Below are 23,550 nucleotides of genomic sequence, written 5' to 3'. Positions count from 1 at the left end.
AAGTAGACCAAACAATAAGATTGTAGAACTGAAAAAACATTACCAACCAATTTAACCTAATGGTCACTTATAGAACTTTCCTCTCAATGAGGACAGAATAAACATTCTTTTCAAATGAACGTGGAGCAGTCTCCAAGATAGACCATATTCTGGGATGTAAAATAAACCTGAAAAATTTTTGAAGAATTAGAATCATACTAAATATATTCTGTGACCAAAACAGAATTATATCAATAGCAAAAAACATATCTTGGAAACCCCAAATTTTGAAAATTAAAGAATATACTTCTCAAGAACCCATAGATCAAAAGGGAAACTACAAAGTACTTTGAACTGAATGAAAATGAAAACACAACACAATAAAAAAAAAAACTGGGGAATATAGGTAAGTAATGTTTAGAAGACAATTTCTTGTACTAAATGCTTATGTTAGAAGAGAAGTCTCCCATTAACAATCCAAGCCTCTAGCTTAATAAACTAAAAAAATAAGATTTAATTAAGCCCACAAGAAAGGAAATACCAGCATATTTGGGGGATATTACGGGTTGGGGTCTAGACCACCACAAAAAAAGGGATATCACAATAAAGTGAGTCACAAGATTTTTTTGGTTTCTCAGTTGCATATAAAAGTTATGTTTACAGTGTACCATAGACTATAAAGCATGCAACAGCATTATGTCTAAAAAAAACAATGTATACCTTAATTTTTAAAATACTTTATTACTAAAGATGCTAACCATCATCTTGTCTCATTGTTAATGACTACTGACTGATCAGGGTGGTGGCTGCTGAAGATTGAGGTGACTGTAGCAAATTCTTAAAATAAGACAACAATTAAGTTGGGTGCATCAATTGATTCTTCCTTTCACAAATGATTTTTCTGTAGCATGCAATGCTGTGTCTGGTAGCATTTGATCCATGGCAGAAATTCTTTCAAAACTGGAGTCAGTCCTTTCAAACCTCATCACTGCTTATCAACTAAGTTCATGTAATATACCTGTGCTGTCATTTCAACATTGTTCATCACCAGGAGCAGATTCCATCTCAAGAAACCACTTTCTTTGCTCCTCCATAAGAAGCAACCCCTCATCCATTCAAGTTTTATCATGAGATTGCAGAAGTTCAGTCACATTTTCAGGCTCCACTTCTAATTCTAGTTCTCTTATTTTCTCCATCACATATGCAGTTACTTCATTGAAGTCTTGGACCCCTAAAGTCATCTATGAGGGCTGGAATCAACTTCTTCCAAACTCCTGTGAATGATATTTGACCTCTTCCCATGAATCACAAACGTTCTTAATGGCATTTCGAATGGTCAGTCCTTTTCAGAAGGTTTTCAACTGATTTTGTCCAGATCCATGAGAGGAGTAACTAACTATGGCAGCTATAGCTTAACGAAGACTCCTCTTTGTACGTGAACACTTAGAAACCATTGCGGCATTATTATTTGGCTTAATTTCAAGATGTTTGTGTCTCAGGGAATAGGGAGGCCTAAGGAAAGGGAGAGAGATGTGGAACTGTCAGTTGGTGGAGCAAAAAGAGCACACACAAAATTTATCAATTAAGTTTGCCATCTTACATAGTTCTGGTTCTTGGCGTCTGAAAACAATTACAACAGTAACATCAAAGATCACAGATCACCATAATATTATTCATAAAATAATGAAAGAGTTTGACATATCGTGAGAATTAACAAAACGTGACCCAGAGGCACAAAGTAAGCACATACTGTTGGAAAAAAATGGTGCAAATAGACTTGCTCAATGCAGTGTTGCCAAAAACATTCGATTTGTAAAAAATACAATACCTGTAAGGCGCAATAAAGCAGAGCATAATACAAGGTATTCTTGTAATAAAGACAGGAGCAGAAATGAATGAAACACAGAAAAGCAATACAGAAAATCAATGAAACCAAAAGCTGATACTTTGAAAAATCAATAAAACTTTTAAAACATCTAGCAAGACTCACCAAGGGGAAAAAAAAGGGATGGCACAAATTACCTATGTCAGCAACGTGAGATGGAATATCACTTTCAGACTACAGTTACTAAAATAATAACAAAGAAATACCGCAAACAACTTTATGCCCATGATTCTGACAATTTAGATGAAAAGAACAAAGAACTTTAAAATCACAAGCTACAAAAGTTCAATCAGTAATAAACAGATAACATGGATAGTTTCCTATTATTAAAGACAGTGAATTTTTAGTTAAAAACTTCCCAACAGGGCAGTGCAACGGTGGCTCAGTGGTAGAATTCTCACCTGCCATGCCAGAGACTCGGTTCAATTCCTGGAGCCTGCCCATGTAAAAAAAAATAAAATAAAATAAATAGAAAAAATAAATACATAAATAAAAATAAAAACCTTCCCAACATATAGCAGCGTTATTTACAATTGCAAAGAGATGGAAACAGCCAAAATGTCCATCAACAGAAGAATGGCTAAACAAACTGTGGTATATACATACAATGGAATATTATGCAGCTTTAAGACAAGATAAACTTATGAAACACGTAATAACATGGATGGACCTAGAGAATATTATGCTGAGTGAGTCCAGCCAAAAACTAAAGGACAAATACTGTATGGTCCCACTGATGTGAACGGACATTCAAGAATAAACTTGAAATATGTCATTGGTAACAGAGTCCAGCAGGAGTTAGAAACAGGGTAAGACAATGGGTAATTGAAGCTGAAGGGATACAGACTGTGCAACAGGACTAGATACAAAAACTCAAAAATGGACAGCACAATAATACCTAATTGTAAAGTAATCATGTTAAAACACTGAATGAAGCTGCATCTGAGCTAAAAAAAAAAAACCTTCCCAACAAAGAAAACAGTCCAACAAGTTTTACTGGGAATTCTACCAGAGGTAACACTCCCCAACTCATTTTATGAATTCAATATTACTCTGATGCCTAAACCAAAAAGAGACTTTGCATGAAAATAGAAGAATTTTCTTCATGCGCACAGACAAAAAAATTTCTTGCCAAAATATTAGTAAATGAAATCTAGAAATATATAAAACAGATAACACATCTTGGCTAAGTGGAGTTTATCCTGGAAATGCAAACAGTTCAACACTTGAAAACTAATAAATGTAATTCGTCATATCAAAAGATTAAATAAGAGGGTGGGCCATGGTGACTCAGCAGGAAGAGTTCTCGCCTGCCATGCCACAGACCCAGGTTCAAATTCTGATGCCCATCCATGCAAAAAAATTAAATGAGAAAAGAAAAAGCTTATAATAATCTCAATAGATGAAGAGAACAAATCTTACAAAATTCAGCGCCCATTCATGATTAAATGTTCAGCAAACTAGAATTAGAAGAGAAATTATTTCACTTGATAAAGGACATCTTGAATAAAACCTAGAGCTTAATACTTACTGGTGAAAGATTAAATATTTTCCCTCTAAGATTAGAAACAAGGCAAGTATATTCATTTTTACCACTCCTATTCAACAGCATACTGAAGGGTCTATAAGTGCAATAAGGTAAGAAAACTAAACAAAAAGTATGCAGATTGGAAAGGAAGAAATAAAACCTATTCACAGGGCATGATCATCTATATTGAAAATCCCAAGGAATCTACCAAAAAATTTCCTACGAATAATAACAGATTTTATCAAGATGAGGAAACAAGGTCAGCATATCTACATCAATTTTATTCCCATATACTACCAATGAATAGTAGGAAACTTAAATTGGTAAACATTCCATTTGAGATAGCAAAATAAAACAAGAAATACATGGGATAAAACTAACAAAATAGGAGTAGGACTGATATACTGAAAATTATGCCACAGATGGAAGAAATCAGAGAAGGTATAAATAAATGGAGATTCAAAGATTTGATGTTCTTAAAGATAGTAATACTCCCCAAACTGATGTAATAGACTGAATACAGTCCCGATGGCACAGAAAAAGGATTATATACCATGACCAAGTGAGACATCCCAGGAATGCAAAGGGTATTTCCACATAAGAAAATTCATCAATATAATACATCACATTAAAAGAGTGAAGGTAAAGAGCCATGATAATCTCAATTGATGCAGAAAGGCATCTGACAAAATTCAGCACCCTTTCCTGATAAAAAATACTCCGAGAACTAGAAATAGAAGCAAACTTCCTCAACAAGAGAAAGGGCATATATGAAAAATCTACCATTGACATCATACTCAATGGTGAAAGACTGACAACTTTCTCTCTAAGAAAAGGAACAAGACCAGGATGCCCACTTTCACCTCTACTATTCAAAATTATATTGGAAATTCTAGAGCACATAGGGAAGGAAAAGAACAAAAACAAAAGTATCAAAATTGGAAAGAAAGAAGTAAAACCATCCCTATTCTCAGATGGCATGATTCTATATATAGAAAATTCCAAAAATTCTACAAGAAAGCTATAAAAGTTAATGAGTGAATTCAGGAGAGTAAGAGGGTAGAAGATCAACACATAAAAGTCAGTGGTATTTCTAGCACCAGGAATGACCAATCTGAAAAAGAAAACAATTCTATTTATAACAGTAGCTAAAAGAATAAAATAGCTAGTAATTCGTTTAACCAAGAAAGTAAAGGACTTAAATGCAGAAAATTACAAATCATTACAGAGAGAAATTAAATAAGATCTAAATAAATTGAAATAGAGCCCATGCTCATGGACTGAAAGACTTATATCATTAAGATGTCAACACTACTCAAAGTGATATACATATTCAACATGATCTCAATCACTATTCCAACAGCCTTCTTTGCAGAAACAGAAAAGTTAACCATCAAATTCATATGGAAGGGCAAGGGGCCTGAATAGACAAAACCATCTTGAAAAAGAAGAAAGCTGAAGTACTCGTACATCTGATTTAAAAACTTATTTCAAAGCTACAGAAATCAAAACAATGTCTATGGTACAAGGATAGACACATAAACTTATGGGATAGAATTGAGAGCTCAAAATAAACCCACATATTTATGGCAAACTGATTTTTTAAATTTAAAGTATTTTTTATTAATTCATTCCTTTACTTCTTACTTTTTTATTTTTAATTATGAAAAACAATATATATATATATATATATACAAAAAGCAACAAATTGCTAAGTACACCACAACAATTAGCTACAGAATAGATTCAGAGCTTGTTATGGTTTACAGTGCCATAATTTTAGGTTTTTCCTTCTGGCTACTCCAAGACAGGAGACTAAAAGAAATATCAATATAATGATTCAGAAGTCATACTCATTTGTTAAATCTTACCTTCTCTTTTATAACACCACCTTTTCTTTTGATCTTTTTTTTAGTTATTTATTTTTTAATTGATAGATATTATATATTCCCATACCATGTAATCATCCAAAGCATACAATCAGTGGTTCATAATATCATCACATAGCTGTGCATTTTATCATCACAGTCAACTTTTTTGTGAAAAATACAATATATACAAAAAAGCAATAAATTTCAAAGCACATTGCAATAATTAGTTTTAGAATAGATTTCAGAGTTTGGTATGGGTTACAATTCCACAATTTTAGGTTTTTACTTCTAGCTGCTCTAACATACTGGAGGCTAAAAGAAATATCAATAAAATGATTCCGCAAATTATATTCATTTACTAAACCCTATCTTCTCTGTATAACTTCACCATCACCGTTGGTTTTTCTCCCACTCTTTATGGGTATTTGGGCTATGCCTATTCGAGCTTTTTCATGTTGGAAGAGGCTGTCGATAATATGGGACAGGGGGATGGAACTAGTTGATGTTCTGGAGATACTGGTCCCTCAGCATTTCAGGACTTATCTGGTCTGGAGACCTATCTGGAGGATGTAGGTTTCTGAAAAGTTACCCTAGTGCATGGAACATTTGTAGAATCTTATATGATGCCCTAGGTGTTCTTCAGGATTGGCAGGAATGGTTTTGGTTGGGGTTTGGCAAGTTATGATAGGTAGCAATGTCTAACTGAAGCATATGTTTAAAGTGACCTTCAGTGTAGCCTCTCGACTCTTATTTGATCTCTCTTAGCCACTGATACCTTATTTGTTACACTTTTCACTTGCAGATTTGGGCTTAGAGAGAGACATGGCCAACTGCTTTTTGACAAGGGTGCCAAATCCACTTATGGGGAAAGAATAGTCTCTTCAACAAATGGTGATGGGCAAATTGGATATACATATGCAAAAATACCATATGCAAAAATTAACTCAAAATGATCAGTGACCTAAATATTGGAGCTAAAACTATAAAACCCTTAGAAAAAAACATAGGCAAATATTTTTAGGACCTTTAAACCAGGCAATGGATTCTTAAACTTTACACCAAAATCAGGCTCAAGAAAAGAAAAAAAAAGATAAATTGGACTTCATCAAAATTAAAAACTTTCATGCTCCAAAACCTGTTAACAAGAAAATAAAAGGACAACTTACAGAAAGGAAGGAAATAATTGCTAACCGCCTATGTTATAAGGGCTTAATATCCAGAATACACAAATAACTCCTACAGCTCAATAGCAAGAAGACAAACAGCCTCATTTAAAAATGCTCAAATAATTTGAATAGATATTTTTCTAGAGAAGATGTACAAATGGCCAATAAGCACGTGAAAACTAAAAATAATTAAACACTCAAAAAAATTAAAACAGGGATTCAAACAGATGCTTGGACACCAATATTCATAACAGTATTATTTACAATAGCCAAAAGATGGAAGCAAATCAAATGTCCTCCAACTCAAGTGTCCAACAACAGACAAGTGGATAAACAAATTGTTGTCTATACATACAATGGACTATTATTTAGCTGTAGAAAAAAAGAATGAAATTCTGATACATGATACAACAGGGGTGAATCTTCAAGGCATCATGTTGAGTGAATTAAGTCAGGCACAAAAGGAGACACTGATTCATTCCACTTACATGAAGGAACTAGAACACGCAAATTCAAAGAGATAGGAAGAAAAGTACAGGTTACCTGGACCAAGGGAAAAGGGTAATGGGAAGTTAATGCACAATGGGTACAGAGTTTCTGCCTGTGGTAATAGAAAAGTTTTGATAATGGATAGTGGTGATGGAGGGACAACATTACGAATATGATTAACGCCACTGAACTATATGCTTGGGGAATGGTTGAAATGGAAGATTTTATGTTGTAAATGTAACCATAGTTTTTTCAAAAGAGAGAGACTGAAGAGACAATGGCAATTAAATTCAATACACAATCCTGAATTGGATCTAATAAAGGAGTAGAAATTGCCCAACAGGATATTACTGAGACAAATGAAAAATATGGAATATAAACTATATGCTTTATATCATGATTAAATTTCTCGAATTGACAATTGTCTTTAATGTGGTTATTTAAGTAAATGTCTGGTTTGTAGACAATATACATGAAAGTATTAAATGATAAAAGAGCATGATAATTGCAACCTACTCTTAAATGTTTAGAAGACAGATGGCAAGAAAGGGGAAGCCAGATGTATTCACAGAGTCATCATGGTTTTCTGTTTGAATGCCCCTTGAATGGAACTTGGTGCTGAACCCCCTTGGCTGAATGCTCTTAGCCAGCCCTCTACCACGTCATCACAACACCCTCAGATCACATGAGGACCCTGCTGCTACTTCCTCCTCTGCTCAGTCACCTGCCATTATGGCCACATTTTATTGCACATGTGCCAGAATTACAACTTCAATCAAAGGCAGTCATCAACCACCAGACCAACCAAGTTCTATGCCTCCTACGTATATCTGCCAGTCTTACTGCTGTGACCATAATGACATGGCTTTGAAGAACTTTGCCAAATATTTTCTTCACCAATCTAATGAGGCGAGTGAACGTGCTGAGAAACATCTGAATCTGAAGAGCCAAAAAGGTAACAAATACAAAAAACTAGAACGTGACAACTGGGAGAACAGGCTGAAAGCAATGTAGCATGCATTACACTTGGAAAAAAGAGTGAATCAGTCACTACAAGAATTGTACAAAATAGCCACTGAGAAAAAGGACCCTCATTTGCGTGACTTCATTGAGGTTTATTTTCTGAATGCACAGGTGAAATCCACCAAGTTGTATAAAATGGGGGCCCTGGAATCTGGTTTGGTAAGGTATCTCTCTTACAAACACACCCTGGAAAACAGTGGTGGTAAAAGCTAACTGTTTTCATTTGATAATGCTGCCAGAATGCAATATACCAGAAATGGATCTGTTTTTATAAAGGGGATTTGTTACGTTACAAGTTTACAGTTTTAAGCCCTTAAAAACGTCCAAACGAAGGCATCCAGATTAAGAATGGTGACACTGGGGCAGAACAGCTCCCGGGGCCACGGCAGGGAATGGACACACAGTGTACCCCAGTCTGGACTGGCTAGTCTGACTGCAAGACTCAGCTGCGGTGAGATCCCCGAGCAGCATGTGATTTCCCGAGCAGCGGCAGCTGCGGCAGCCGGAGCCCCTCCCTCCCTCCTTCCCGGGCTGGCTGAGAGTCTCGGAGAGGCACGTTTCCCAAGCCGAGGCGGCCGGCGCCCCTCTTTTGCGGGCGGCTTCCTGGTCCGGCTACGAGTCTCAGATCAGAGGGCTACCCAAGCCGCGGTGGCCCTCCCCCATGGGCAGCTTCCTGGTCCGGTGGGGAATTCCCCAGGCCGCGGCGGCCGGTGACCGATGCCCCTCCCCCGCGGGTGACTTCCTGGTCCGGTGGCGAATTCCCCGGGCCCGCTGCGGCCGGCGACCAGCCACAGGGTCCCCTCAAGTCGCGGCGGCGGACGCCCCCACCACGCGCAACCCCCGAACCAACGGAGAGAATTGGATCGGAAATCCCCAGGCCGCGGAAATCGGTGACTGGGGGGATCCCTTCCAAACACGTGAGACAAACGTGTGCCACGAGCGCCACCTACTGGGCAGGATAAGAAAAACAGAACCCAGAGATTTCACAGAAAAATCTTACAACCTTGTTGGGTCTGACACCCAGGGAAATCTGACTAAATGCCCAGACGCCAGCAGCAGAAGATAACGGTCCACGCTCAGAAGATTGAGAATATGGCCCAGTCAAAGGAACAAACCAATAGTTCAAATGAGATACAAGAGCTGAGACAACTAATGCTGAATATACGAACAGAAATGGGAAACCTCTTCAAAAATGAAATCGATAAATTGAGGGAGGACATGAAGAAGACATGGGCTGAACATAAAGAAGAAATAGAAAAACTGAAAAAACAAATCAAGTAAAAAAGATGGAAAAAACAATGGATACCTACAATGATAGATTTAAAGAGACCGAGAATAGGATTAGTGATTTGGAGGATGGAACATCTGAATTCCAAAAACAAACAGAAACTATCAGGAAAAGAATGGAAAAATTTGAACAGGATATCAGGGAACTCAAGGACAATATGAACCGCACAAATATACGTGTTGTGGGTGTCCCAGAAGGAGAAGAGAAGGGAAAAGGAGGAGAAAAACTAATGGAAGAAATTATCACTGAAAATTTCCCAACTCTTATGAAAGACCTAAAATGACAGATCCAAGAAGTGCAGCGCACCCCAAAGAGATTAGACCCAAATAGGCGTTCTCCAAGACACTTACTAGTTAGAATGTCAGAGATCAAAGAGAAAGAGAGGATCTTGAAAGCAGCAAGAGAAAAACAATCCATCACATACAAGGGAAACCCAATTAGACTATGTGTAGATTTCTCAGCAGAAACCATGGAAGCTAGAAGACAGTGGGATGATATATTTAAATTACTAAAAGAGAAAAACTGCCAACCAAGACTCCTATATCCAGCAAAATTATCCTTCAAAAATGAGGGAGAAATTAAAACATTCTCAGATAAAAAGTCACTGAGAGAATTTGTGACCAAGAGACCAGCTCTGCGAGAAATACTAAAGGGAGCATTAGAGTCAGATACAAAAAGACAGAAGAGAGAGGTATGGAGAAGAGTGTAGAAAGAAGGAAAGTCAGATATGATATATATATAATACAAAAGGCAAAATGGCAGAGGAAAATATTATCCAAACAGTAGTAACACTAAATGTCAATGGACTGAATTTCCCAATCAAAAGACATAGATTGCCAGAATGGATTAAAAAACAGGATCCTTCTATATGCTGTCTAAAGGAAACACATCTTAGACCCAAAGATAAACATAGATTGAAAGTGAAAGGTTGGGAAAAGATATTTATACAAATAACAACCAGAAAAGAGCAGGAGTGGCTATACTAATATCCAACAAATTAAACTTCAAATGTAAAACAGTTAAAAGAGACAAAGAAGGACACTATATACTAATACAAGGAACAATTAAACAAGAAGACATAACAATCATAAATATTTATGCACCGAACAAGAATGCCCCAAAATATGTGAGGAATACACTGTGCAAAAACTGAAAAGGGAAATAGACTCATATACCATAATAATTGGAGACTTCAACTCACCACTCTCATCAATGGACAGAACATCTAGACAGAGGATCAATAAAGAAATAGAGAACCTGAATATTACTATAAATGAGCTAGACTTAACAGACATTTATAGGACATTACATCCCACAACAGCAGGATACACCTTTTTCTCAAGTGCTCATGGATCATTCTCAAAGATAGACCATATGCTGGGTCACAAAGCAAGTCTTAACAAATTTAAAAAGATTGAAATCATACACAACACTTTCTCAGATCATAAAGGAATGAAGTTGGAAATCAATAATAGGCGGAGTGCCAGAAAATTCACAAATACGTGGAGGCTCAACAACACACTCCTAAACAACGATTTGGGTCAAAGAAGAAATTGCTAGAGAAATTAGTAAATATCTCGAGGCGAATGAAAATGAAAACATAACATATTAAAACTTAATGGACACAGCAAAGGCAGTGCTAAGAGGGAAATTTATTGCCCTAAATGCCTATATCAGAAAAGAAGAAAAGGCAAAAATGCAGGAATTAACTGTCCACTTGGAAGAACTGGAAAAAGAACAGCAAACTAATCCCAAAGCAAGCAAAAGGAAAGAAATAACAAAGATTAGAGCAGAAATAAATGAAATTGAAAACATGAAAACAATAGAGAAAATCAATAAGGCCAGAAGTTGGTTCTATGAGAAAATCAATAAGATTGATGGGCCCTTAGCAAGATTGACAAAAAGAAGAAGAGAGAGGATGCAAATAAATAAGATCAGAAATGGAAGAGGAGACATAACTACTGACCTCACAAAAATAAAGGAGGTAATAACAGGATATTATGAACAACTTTACGCTAATAAATACAACAATTTAGAGGAAATGGACGGGTTCATGGAAAGACATGAACAACCAACTTTGACTCAAGAAGACATAGATGACCTCAACAAACCAATCACAAGTAAAGAAATTGAATTAGTCATTCAAAAGCTTCCTAAAAAGAAAAGTCCAGGACCAGACGGCTTCACATCTGAATTCTATCAAACATTCCAGGAAGAATTAGTACCAACTCTCCTCAAACTCTTCAAAAAAATCAAAGCGGAGGGAAAACTACCTAATTCATTCTATGAAGCCAACATCACCCTCATACCAAAACCAGGCAAAGATATTACAACAAAAGAAAACTACAGGCCAATCTCTCTAATGAATATAGATGCAAAAATCCTCAACAAAATTCTAGCAAATCGTATCCAACAACACATTAAAAGAATTATACATCATGACCAAGTAGGATTCATCCCAGGTATGCAAGGATGGTTCAACATAAGAAAATCAATTAATGTAATACACCATATCAACAAATCAAAGCAGAAAAATCACATGATCATCTCAATTGATGCAGAGAAGGCATTTGACAAGATTCAACATCCTTTCCTGTTGAAAACATTTCAAAGGATAGGAATACAAGGGAACTTCCTTAAAATGATAGAGGGAATATATGAAAAACCCACAGCTAATATCATCCTCAATGGGGAAAAATTGAAAACTTTCCCCCTAAGATCAGGAACAAGACAAGGATGTCCACTATCACCACTATTATTCAACATTGTGTTGGAGGTTCTAGCCAGAGCAATTAGACAAGAAAAAGAAATACAAGGCATCAAAATTGGAAAGGAAGAAGTAAAACTATCACTGTTTGCAGACGATATGATACTATACGTCGAAAACCCAGAAAAATCCACAACAAAACTACTAGAGTACAGCAAAGTAGCAGGTTACAAGATCAACATTCAAAAATCTGTAGCATTTCTATACACTAGCAATGAACAAGCGGAGGGGGAAATCAAGAAACAAATCCCATTTACAATTGCAACTAAAAGAATAAAATACCTAAGAATAAATTTAACTAAAGAGACAAAAAACCTATATAAAGAAAACTACAAAAAACTGTTAAAAGAAATCACAGAAGACCTAAATAGATGGAAGGGCGTACCGTGTTCATGGATTGAAAGACTAAATGTAGTTAAGATGTCAATCCTACCTAAATTGATTTACAGATTCAATGCAATACCAATCAAAATCCCAACAACTTATTTTTCAGAAATAGAAAAACCAATAAGCAAATTTATCTGGAAGGGTAGGGTGCCCCGAATTGCTAAAAACATCTTGAGGGAAAAAAACGAAGCTGGAGGTCTTGCACTGCCTGACTTTAAGGCATATTATGAAGCCACAGTGGTCAAAACAGCATGGTATTGGCATAAAGATAGATATATTGACCAATGGAATCGAATAGAGTGCTCAGATACAGACCCTCTCATCTATGGACATTTGATCTTTGATAAGGCAGTCAAGCCAACTCACCTGGGACAGAACAGTCTCTTCAATAAATGGTGCCTAGAGAACTGGATATCCATATGCAAAAGAATGAAAGAAGACCCATATCTCACACCCTACACAAAAGTTAACTCAAAATGGATCAAAGATCTAAACATTAAGTCTAAGACCATAAAACAGTTAGAGGAAAATGTAGGGAGATATCTTATGAATCTTACAATTGGAGGCAGTTTTATGGACCTTAAACCTAAAGCAAGAGCACTGAAGAAGGAAATAAATAAATGGGAACTCCTCAAAATTAAACACTTTTGTGCATCAAAGAACTTCATCAAGAAAGTAGAAAGACAGCCCACACAATGGGAAACAATATTTGGAAACGACATATCAGATAAAGGCCTAGTATCCAGAATTTATAAAGAGATTGTTCAACTCAACAACAAAAAGACAGCCAACCCAATTACAAAATGGGAAAAAGACTTCAATAGACACCTCTCAGAGGAGGAAATACAAATGGCCAAAAGGCACATGAAGAGATGCTCAATGTCCCTGGCCATTAGAGAAATGCAAATCAAAACCACAATGAGATATCATCTCACACCCACCAGAATGGCCATTATCAACAAAACAGAAAATGACAAGTGCTGGAGAGGATGCGGTGAAAGAGGCACACTTATCCACTGTTGGTGGGAATGTCAAATGGTGCAACCACTGTGGAAGGCAGTTTGGCGGTTCCTCAAAAAGCTGAATATAGAATTGCCATACGACCCAGCAATACCATTGCTGGGAATCTACTCAAAGGAATTAAGGGCAAAAACTCAAACGGACATTTGCACACCAATGTTTATAGCAGCGTTATTTACAATTGCAAAGAGATGGAAACAGCCGAAATCTCCATCAACAGAAGAGTGGCTAAACAAACTGTGGTATATACATACGATGGAATACTATGCAGCTTTAAGACAGGATAAACTTATGAAGCATGTAATAATATGGATGGACCTAGAGAACATTATGCTGAGTGAGTCTAGCCAAAAACTAAAGGACAAATACTGTATGGTCCCACTGATGTGAACAGACATTCGAGAATAAATTTGGAATATGTCCTTGATAACAGAGTTCAGCAGGAGTTAGAAACAGGGTAAGATAATGGGTAATTGGAGCTGATGGGATACAGACTGTGCAACAGGACTAGATACAAAAACTCAAAAATGGACAGCACGATAATACCTAATTGTAAAGTAATCACGTTAAAACACTGAATGAAGCTGCATCCGAGCTATAGGTTTTTGTTTTGTTTTGTTTTGTTCTTACTATTATTACTTTTATTTTTTTTCTGTATATTAACATTCTATATCTTTTTCGGTTGTGTTGCTAGTTCTTCTAAACCGATGCAAATGTACTAAGAAACGATGATCATGCATCTATGTGATGATGTTAAGAATTACTGATTGCATATGTAGAATGGTATGATTTCTAAATGTTGGGTTAATTTCTTTTTTTCCGTTAATTAATAAAAAAAAAAGAAAAAAAAAAGAATGGTGACACTGGGCATTCTTGTCTTGTTCCTGATCTTAGAGGGAACCACTGAGGATGATGTTAGTTGTGGGTTTTTCATATATTCCTCTTATCTTGTTGAGGAAGCTCCCTTCTATTCTTTGATGTGTTTTCATAAAGAAATGATATTGAGACTGAGGAATGGAAGGGGGATCTGTGGTGTTTACACATAATGGACTACTGCAAGTAGGAATGAAGTTGTGAGACATGCAACTAGGTGAGTGATCCTTAAGGATAGTATTTTGAATAAAATGTCATAAACAAAAAGACAAATATTATCACCTCACTCACATGGTTAACTATAATATAAAAACTCAGAGAACTGAAATGGACAGCATGGGTTATCAGGTTGGGGCCTATTATAAAGGGTCCGAGATTGTAAGCTCTTACAGCAGTCACAAATATTTAGGAGTTGTAGCTTATATTTCTAAATTCTAAACTATGAACTACTTGTATATAATCTGGTTGTTCTTTGAAACTTCGGGTATTTATATGATAACTGAGACTCAGAGTTAGAGCACTGAAGCTATGAAAGTCAGCATTACCTCATTCAGCAACTGTTACAAAACCTGAAAAAATGATTAGACTTTGTTTAGAGATATGAAGGAATCTAATCTGGATAGGACTAAGGTAAATCAGAATACTAGGTGAAGGATGATATGGCCTATATTTTCAAACTTCAGCCCCTACGTGAGACCAAAGGGGGAGACGTTTATTGGGTGCAAAATTTATATTTTGTGTAGCACATTATCTAATTCAACTTATATGGTCAATTTACTTGAACACCATAATTACATGGAATCTTGAATTGGGCATGAGATCTTGTTGGTCAGAACAGGTTAGTGTGATGCCCCAATATAGCCCAGAGACATTTGGGAAGAGAATAAAAAAAATTTGCAAAGTCCCCTTGGGGGGCTGGGGTAAAGGAGGAAATATTCAACTTTCCCATCTGGGGAACTCTTGATATTCTCACAAGCAGTGGGGACAACCAATTGAATAGAATGAGCCCTCAATCTTGGGGCTCACTACTATGAAGCTTATTCCTACAAAGCTTATTCCTACTGATAATTATACTTAAGAATCTTCCCCAGAGAACCTTTTTTTTGTTGTTGTTGCTCAGATGGGGCCTCTCTTTCTAAGCCAACTCAGGAGGGGAATTCACTGCCCTACCCCCTAAATGGGACATGATTTCCAGGGATGTAAATCTCCCCAGCAATATGGGGCCTGACTCCCAGGGATGAGCCAGGACCCAGCATCATGGGTATGAGAAAGCCTTCTTGACCAAAAGAGGGAAGAAAGAAATGAGACGAAATAAAATCTCAGTGACTGAGAGATTTCAAACAGAGTCAAGAGGTTATCCTGAAGGTTATTCTTACACGCTATATAGATATCCCTTTTTAGTTTGTAGTGTATTGGAGTGACTGGAGGGAAGTACCTGAAACTGATGAGCTGTGTTCCAGGAGCCTTGAATCTTGAAGAAGATGGTATAACTATAGAGCTTTTACAATGTAACTGCGTGATTGTGAAAACATGTGTCTGATGCTCCTTTTATCCAGGGTATAGACAAATGCAGTTTTTTTTTTAAAAGGATAAAAGATAAATAAATAGTAGAGGGAGATAAAGGGCAAAAACTGGGTAGATTGAAATACTGTGGGTCAATGAGAGGGAGGGGTAAGGGGTATGGGATGTATCAGCTTTTTCTTTTTATTTCTTTTTTTTTTTTGAGTGGTGTAAATGTTCTAAAAATGATCATGGTGATTAATACACAATTATGTGATGATATTGTGATTGATTGTATAATATGGTTTGACTGCATCTATGTGGACATTTCTCAATCAAAAATATTTTTTAAAAAAAGAAAGAGTTGAATTTTGTCAAATGCATTTTCTGCATCAATCAAGATCATCAGGTAGTTTTTCTGCTTTGATTTATTGATGTAGTGTATCACATTAACTGATTTCCTTGTGTTGAACCAACCTTGCATACCTGGAATAAATCCCACTTGGTCATGGTGTATAATTCTCTCAATATTCTGCTGGATTCCACGTGCAAGTATTTTGTTGAGGATTTTTGCATCTATATCACTAAAGATTTGGTCTGTACTTTTCTTGTTGTATCTTTGTCTGCTATAATATTAGGGTGATGTTGGCTTCAAAGAATGAATTAGAAAGTTTTCCCTCCTGTTCAATTTTTTTAAGAGTTTGAGCAGGAGTAGTACTAATTCTTTCTTGAATGCTTGGTAGAATTCATATGCAAAGCCATCTGGTCCTGGACTTTTCTTTTTTGGGAGATCCTTGATAACTGATTCAATATCTTTACTTGCGATTGGTTTGTTGAGGGCATCTATTTCTTCTCAAGTAATTGTTGGTTGTTTATTCTTTTCTAGGAAGTTGTCCATTTCATCTACATTGTCTAGTTTATTAGCATACAGTTATTTTTATATAGCATATAGTTGCTTATTACCTCTTTTATTTCATTACCTCCTTTATTTCTGTGGGGTCAGTAGTTATGTCCCCTCTCTCATTTTGGATTTTACTTCTTATTTGTATCCTCCCTCCCCCATCAGCCTAGCTAAGGGCCCATATATTTTATTGATTTTCTCCAGAAAAGAACCATTTTCTGGTTTTGTTGATACTCTCTACTGTTTTCATATTTTCAATTTCACTTATTTCTTCTCTAATCTTTGCTATTTCTTTCCTTCTGTTTGTGGATAATTTGCTGTTCTTTCTCTAGTTCCTCCAGTAAGCAGTTAATTCTTTGATATTTGTTCTTTCTTCTTTTTTACCATAGGCACTTAGGGCAAAAATTTCCCTCTCAGGATCACTTATGCTGCATCCCATAAACTGTGATATATTGTGTTTTCATTTTCATTTGCCTTGATATATTTACTGATTTCTTTTGTAATTTCTTCCTTGACCCACTGGTTATATTTAAGAGTGTTATTTAGCCTCCATTTGTTTATGATTTTTTCGGCCTTCTGCCTGTTATTGATTTCCAACTTCATTCTATTATGACCTGAGAGTGTTTTGTATAATTTCAATCTTTTGAAATTGATTGAGGCTTGCTTTGTAATGCAACATGCAGTTTATCCTGGAGAATGATTCAGGAGCACTAGAGAAAATGTGTATCTGCTGTTGTGGGGTATAATGTTCTGTAAATGTCTGTTATGTCTATTTCATTTATCATACTATTCAAAATCTGTTTTCTTATAATCCCCTATCTACATGTTCTACCCATTGATGAGACTGGTTTATCAGAGTCTATTATTATTATAGAGGTGTCTACTCCTCCTTCCAGTGTTGTCAGTGTGTGCCTCATGTATTTTGGGGCACACTGGCTTGGTGCATAAATACTTATGATTGCTGTCTTCTTGATAAATTGTTCCTTTTATTAATGCATAATGTCCTTCTTTGTCTCTTTTAATTATTTTACACTTGAAGTCTAATTTGTTGGATATTAATATAACTACCCCTGCTCTTTTTTGGTTGTTGTTTGCATGAAGTATCTTTTACCAACCTTTCACTCTTAACATATTTTTGTCCTTGGGTCTAAAAGGAGTCTCTTGCATATATATATATAATCCAGTCTATGTCTCTTTTTTTTTTCAGTCTATGCCTTTTGTTGGGGAGTTTAGTACATTAATATTTAATGTTATTGCTATAAAGGCAGTACTTTCTTCTATCATTTTATCTCTAGGATTTTATATGTCATATCTTAAATTTTTTTTCTCTTTTTGCCCTTACTGATAGTTTTTATTTCTCTACTCTTCTCTAGACCTCTCCCTCCTGCCTTTTCTTATCAGCCTAAAGTGCTCCCTTTACTATATCTTGTAGAGCTGATCTCTTATTCACAAACTCTCTCAGTGACTGTTTGTCTCAAAGTATTTTACATGCTCCCTCATTTCTGAAGGACAGTGTTGACAGGTATAGAATTTTTAGTTGGCAGTTTATTCCTTTCAGCATCTTAAATACATCATGCCACCGCCTTCTTGCCTCCATGGATTCTGCTGAGATATTTGCACACAGTAGTATCAATCTTCTCTTGTATGTAATGGATCACTTTTCTCTTGCTACTTCAGAATTCTTTCTTTGTCTTTGATGTTTCACAATCTGATTAATAAGTGTTTTGGAGTAGACCTATGTGAATCTATTCTGTTAGGGGTATGCTGCACTTCTTGGATCTGTAATTTTATGTCTTTCATAAGAGATGGGAAATTTTCAGTCATTATTTCCTCCAATATTCTTTCTACCTCTTTCCTCCTTTTGGGAGAAGTTATAACATATATATTCATGCACTTCATGTTGTTATTCGATTCCTTAAGACCCTGCTCATATTTTTCCATTCTTTTCTCTATCTGTGTGTGTATGTGTGCGTGTATGTGTGTAGGATTTCAGATGTCCTCTCCTCTACTTCACTAATCCTTTCTTCTGCCTTTCCGAATCTGCTCTTGTAAGTCTCCATTGTGTTTGTCATCTCATCTATGGGACCTTTCATTCCCTCGTATATGCCATTAGTTTTTTCAAACTTCCAAGTTCTCCTTTATGGTCACCAAATGTCTTCTTTATATCCTTCATATCTTTTGCCATATCTTCCATCAATTTGTTGGATTTGGTTTTTGCACTGATTTGCCGTGCTTATTTGAACATTAATTAGTTGTTTAAATTCCTGTATTTCATTTGAAGCGCTAATTTTTTCCTTTAATTGGGCCATATCTTCCATTTTCCTACTGTGAGTCATAATTTTTATTGGTGTCTTGGCATTTGATTTCCTTGATTTGCTTATTCTGGAGGTCGTTTTCACTGTTTTATCTAGGGTTTTCTTGTTGGTTCGCTTTGTTCTCTCTCTGTTCTTTGGTGTTCAGTTCAACTTATTGTAGATCTCTAGTATAACTTCTATTTAACTGTTTCAGATCTTGCTTTCCTGGTTCTTGGCCTGCCTAAATGGAACTTTTTTTTGAAGAGGGTCTCCCAGTTATGATTGACCCCACTCTGATTTTCCCAGACAAGAAAGATCCAGGTCTCAGGAGGAGAGTGTAATCAGGATTAAGTTTTCCTAGAGATGAGACCCAGCAGATTGTCAGAGATTCCTGTGAAGCCTCTAGACTCTGTGCTTTCCCTATCCTTCCCAGCAGGTGGTGTTTGTCAGCCTACAGGCCCCCACTGGTTTCAAGTGGTGCAGTGCCTATATTTCTAAGCAGACCCTGTGCCTGCCAGGAGTGTGGTTGAGACAGTGGTTGAGGTAGAAGGTGAGCTTAGGGCTAGTTCTTGGGGTCTGAGTTTTTTGATTGAGGTCTGCCAGTTGAGTTGGGCCTTGCCCTCCCTTTTTGGGGGAAGATTAGCCCTTTAGGGAATTATCTCCTTCATCTGGCTTGTTACATTGTCTCTCAGACCTGTCTCAACTCAGCTCTTACCTGAGTCAATGCTGACAAATGAAAATGTGTGAGGCTTTCTCTAACGAGCTACTTAGAATAGTTTTAAAACACAAAATCCCTTTACAGGTCAGTCCCCAGCCCCCAAGTTTCATCAGTCAAGAGCAGAAGTTGGTAACTGGCTCTATGTGCCTTCTCTTGGAATACAACCCTTTTCCAGTGCTCTGAGCTGGGCCAAATCCAAAAGTCTTGGTTTGGGGATCTTTTTCATGTCTCTGTTGGGAGAGACCTCAGGATTCCTTTCCTTATGGCTCTCGGTTTATCTGGGCATGGAGTTTACATACAGCAGTCAAAATTTGTTAATTAAAGGCAGAATTGGCGCTTGGCTGAGCTGCCCTCCCTTTCTCCCACCAGAGATAGCTTTTTTTCCCACCAGGAAGTGTCTCTGAGTGGGTCTGCTGTGCCAGTGGAGGAAGGGCACCAGCCTCTGTAGTTTGGAGATTTTACTTACAGATCTGTGCTATGATCTTGGCCCTTCTACCCATTCCAGACAGTTGTACAATGTGTGTACAGTTATGGATGGTCCTCAAACAACTGTTCCAGAGAGTTCCTGGCTATTAACTAGCTGTTCTAGAGGACTAACTAAATTCTACACCTCCCTATGCCACCATCTTGCCCCACCAGTCCCAAATGATTTTTTTTTTAAGGATTTGACAATTTCTTTTAAAAAGTATGATTTGAGGGGTTTGTGGTAGCTGCATCTCCCAATTAATGGGTACATCATAGAGTGTTCTAGAATATTCTAGGGACACAGTAGGCAAGGGATCAAGAAGGAAAACTACTTCATATTTAAGCTATAGAATATAGCTTCTGAATTTATTTAAATACTCAGTTTAATTATAAACAAGTATATAATTTAATTATAAACTCAGGTTAGATTTAAGCTAGACAGAAAGTGAAAGGCATTTTACAAGTGGAAAAGGCAGCAAGGAATAAGGCAACAGATAATATGCCAAAGCTGGAAGAAGGGCAGAGGTCAGAACATGTCTGGCTATTATCTTTGTCCTTGACTGCTACAAGAGCCAAACTTTTTGTTCCTCTGGATCATCAGTATACCAAGTTCAGAAATTAAGCAAATGGTTTTCCAAAAATATTCCTATATACAACAGGAGCTGTAGGTTGAGGAGCCACAGGGATGTGTGATGATATACTGAAAGAACCTTTAGAGAAAGGGTTCTTAAATGCATTATCAGCAAATTTAGTAACTGGCAGTGCCCCTTGACTGGGAGCTGGCTTTCATAGTTCATTTATCTTGCTCAATAGTTGATTAGCATCAAAGTCACCATAGTCTACTTTATCTTGAGGAATGCCAGCTTTGTTATGAAAATAACTAGAGAAGGCACTGGAAGTCCCAGAGGAAGTCTGCTCTCCCTGCCCTGCAGATGCAATAGGTGGCTGCCACAGTTGTGAGTCCTTAAACATTTCTTTCACTTCTTTAACTTCTTTATCCCTCTGTGGGTCTAAGGCAATGAAAGTATCATTGGGGATGTCCTGAGCAGCAGGACTTCTGGGAGGTGGCTGAGAAGAAGTGACCAGAAGAGAGGGTCACTTAGATGCAATAGGAGAGGATGGGGCTGACACAGCAGGAGTTGGAAAAATATTGTCCTAAAAGGGATTCCCCAAGGAGATTGTTGATGGCCAAGCATTAGCTGCCATAGACGCTCAAAGGCCCAAAGAGCTGGGGGTGCAGGGGAAGTTGAAGCTGCAAAGGATGAAGGCTAGTTCCAACCGGGAGTAGATGGCCTTGTGTCAGAAATGAGCAATTCACCAATTCCTGAAAGATGACCACCCACAATAGCTACTGGGACGTATGAAGGGGACTGAACAAAGACTAAAGATAGTGGGGGTTTCCATGGTTCTGCCTGGGGAGGTGTAAACTGCAAGGGGCCCTACAAGAACAAAAACATTTGTTTTGAAGAGGGCTAGTTTGTTGGGTTACAGGTTGTTCTGTAGGTCACATCTAGCCTGGAGATTCTGAGATGGGAAGAGCAGAGGTCTGATGGAAGCAAGTCACTGGCTGAAGACATAGCAGTGCTTCTGACTCTTTCTAGTTTAGTATTTTGTGGACGTGGGATAATGGCTATGGTATCGCGTAGTGAGGACTGGACAGAGCTTTCCAAGTCTTGTCTTATAGCATTAGGTACAGATAGTTCTTCAGGAAGACTTCCCACAAAAGGATTTGAGGAAGATTTGATAGGAAGGCCATTCTGTCTCCTTCAGATACCCCATTCTGAATTCTCACTGCTGGCTGTTTGCCTACTTGTAAAGGGCCACGAGCCTACCTAAGCATCCTGTCTGCCAGTCTGATTAGAGATTTGGCCAAACTGCTGACCAAAGAAATCAACATCACCATGCAGGGGCCCATTACTCAGTGGAGAAGACAAGCTACTCAAATTCTCTTTCTTCTGATCTGGAGATTTCAGAGAATCAAATGAAAAAGATGTTGACTGATCTTGTTGTGTTTAAGGATCATCATGGAAAGGATAAGTATTAGGGGTGGGAAAGAAGTTGAGATTGGCAGAAAAAGCATTTTCAGGCAAGAAGGATGCCTGAGGCTTCAGTCAAGGAAGAGAGCAGGAGGTGGTGCGATTTGTTAAGAATGTATTTTCTCTTAAATAATTCTGATTGGTGTCAATTTTAGAGTTTAGATCCACTAACAGGCTGTCTTTGCTTTCTGCTGGACTATTCAGGTCAGGAGGTATAGACATGTCCCCAAACAAATCTATCTGGTCAATACCCAATTTCAATTTGTTAGCTTGGTCATCAAGAGTCAGAAGGCTCTCACTTCCATTCTTTACTGCTTTGTTGACTTCTTCAGTCTTTTTCTTTTCTTCTTCCTTTTTCTTTACATTATAGATAACATGAAAGAGATATTTAAGATCAACAATCAATGACTTGGCCTGTTGCCTTGTTTTTATGGCAAAAAACTGGTGCTGGCCTTCTCCTCCACATATATAACCAAGTTCCTGGTTGTCTGTCACATCACAGGCATTGAAAGATATTTTATTTACTGGATGTTCATGTTCTATTACCTCAGTTTTCTCATAAATTAATTTTATCCCAGAAATCAAAATATTGACCCAGAGCATTTGTTTGTGTTGTCCTATCCTTAAGACCAAGCAGTTGCTGCCATTCCTTTTAGTTGCATCATAGAATCTTGGCTCATTTTATTCCCTCTTGCATCTGGCATATTATCAATGCTAATTAGCCTGACCTTGTATTTTTCACCATCACTTTTAAACCTGGCTAAGAGATACTCATTGGTCTTCTCAGAACTCTTCTCCTTTTCCTCCTTCAATGGTGTTTATGGTGCAGCCTGCTCAGCAGGCTCATCATTGGTTGTACTTGTCTCTACTTCATTTGACATGGCAAGAAATCAAGCAGCAAACCCTGGCTCTAGTGGACACTTAGTAATACCAGGTGATTTCCAGCGGAGAAGTCTCAAATACACATAAACTATAGACATAGGCTAGCTAGTGCCTCTGCAATATGAGCATGACTTTCTCATTCCTGGAGCCTTCAAGCTGCAGTAAGGCTGAAAGGGCAGACCCGGCTTCAATACCAGTGAGCCAGGAGCCTTGGAGCAGGGCTAGGAATCTTGGAGCAGTGTAGCTACTACCAACAAGAGATACAGTTCTAATCAGATGCTGGCAGCTGAGATCCTCCAATTTATTTTTGCTAAGTCCATTCAACTGGGAAATAGCCTCTTCAACACGGTGCTTGGAAAACTGTATATTCATATGCAAAAATATGAAAGAGAACACCTATCTCATACCATACACAAAAATTAACTTAAATTTGATCACAGACCTAAATATAAGAGCCAGGACTCTAAACCCCCTAGAA

General features: G+C 37.3%; 1 long non-coding RNA gene and 1 pseudogene across 1 annotated transcript in view; both read right to left on the bottom strand.

Moving 5' to 3' along the window:
• Positions 1-23,550, bottom strand: part of LOC143656980 (uncharacterized) — a 131,690-nt gene that overhangs the window by 82,439 nt on the left and 25,701 nt on the right. The window lies entirely within an intron of this gene.
• Positions 20,668-23,160, bottom strand: LOC143657887 (disabled homolog 2 pseudogene; annotated as a pseudogene).

Source organism: Tamandua tetradactyla, chromosome 15 (assembly GCF_023851605.1).
Source record: "Tamandua tetradactyla isolate mTamTet1 chromosome 15, mTamTet1.pri, whole genome shotgun sequence".
NCBI classification, from domain to species: Eukaryota; Metazoa; Chordata; class Mammalia; order Pilosa; family Myrmecophagidae; genus Tamandua; species Tamandua tetradactyla.
Note: the sequence above shows the minus strand (reverse complement) of the source record. Positions and strands in the feature narration are given on the sequence as shown.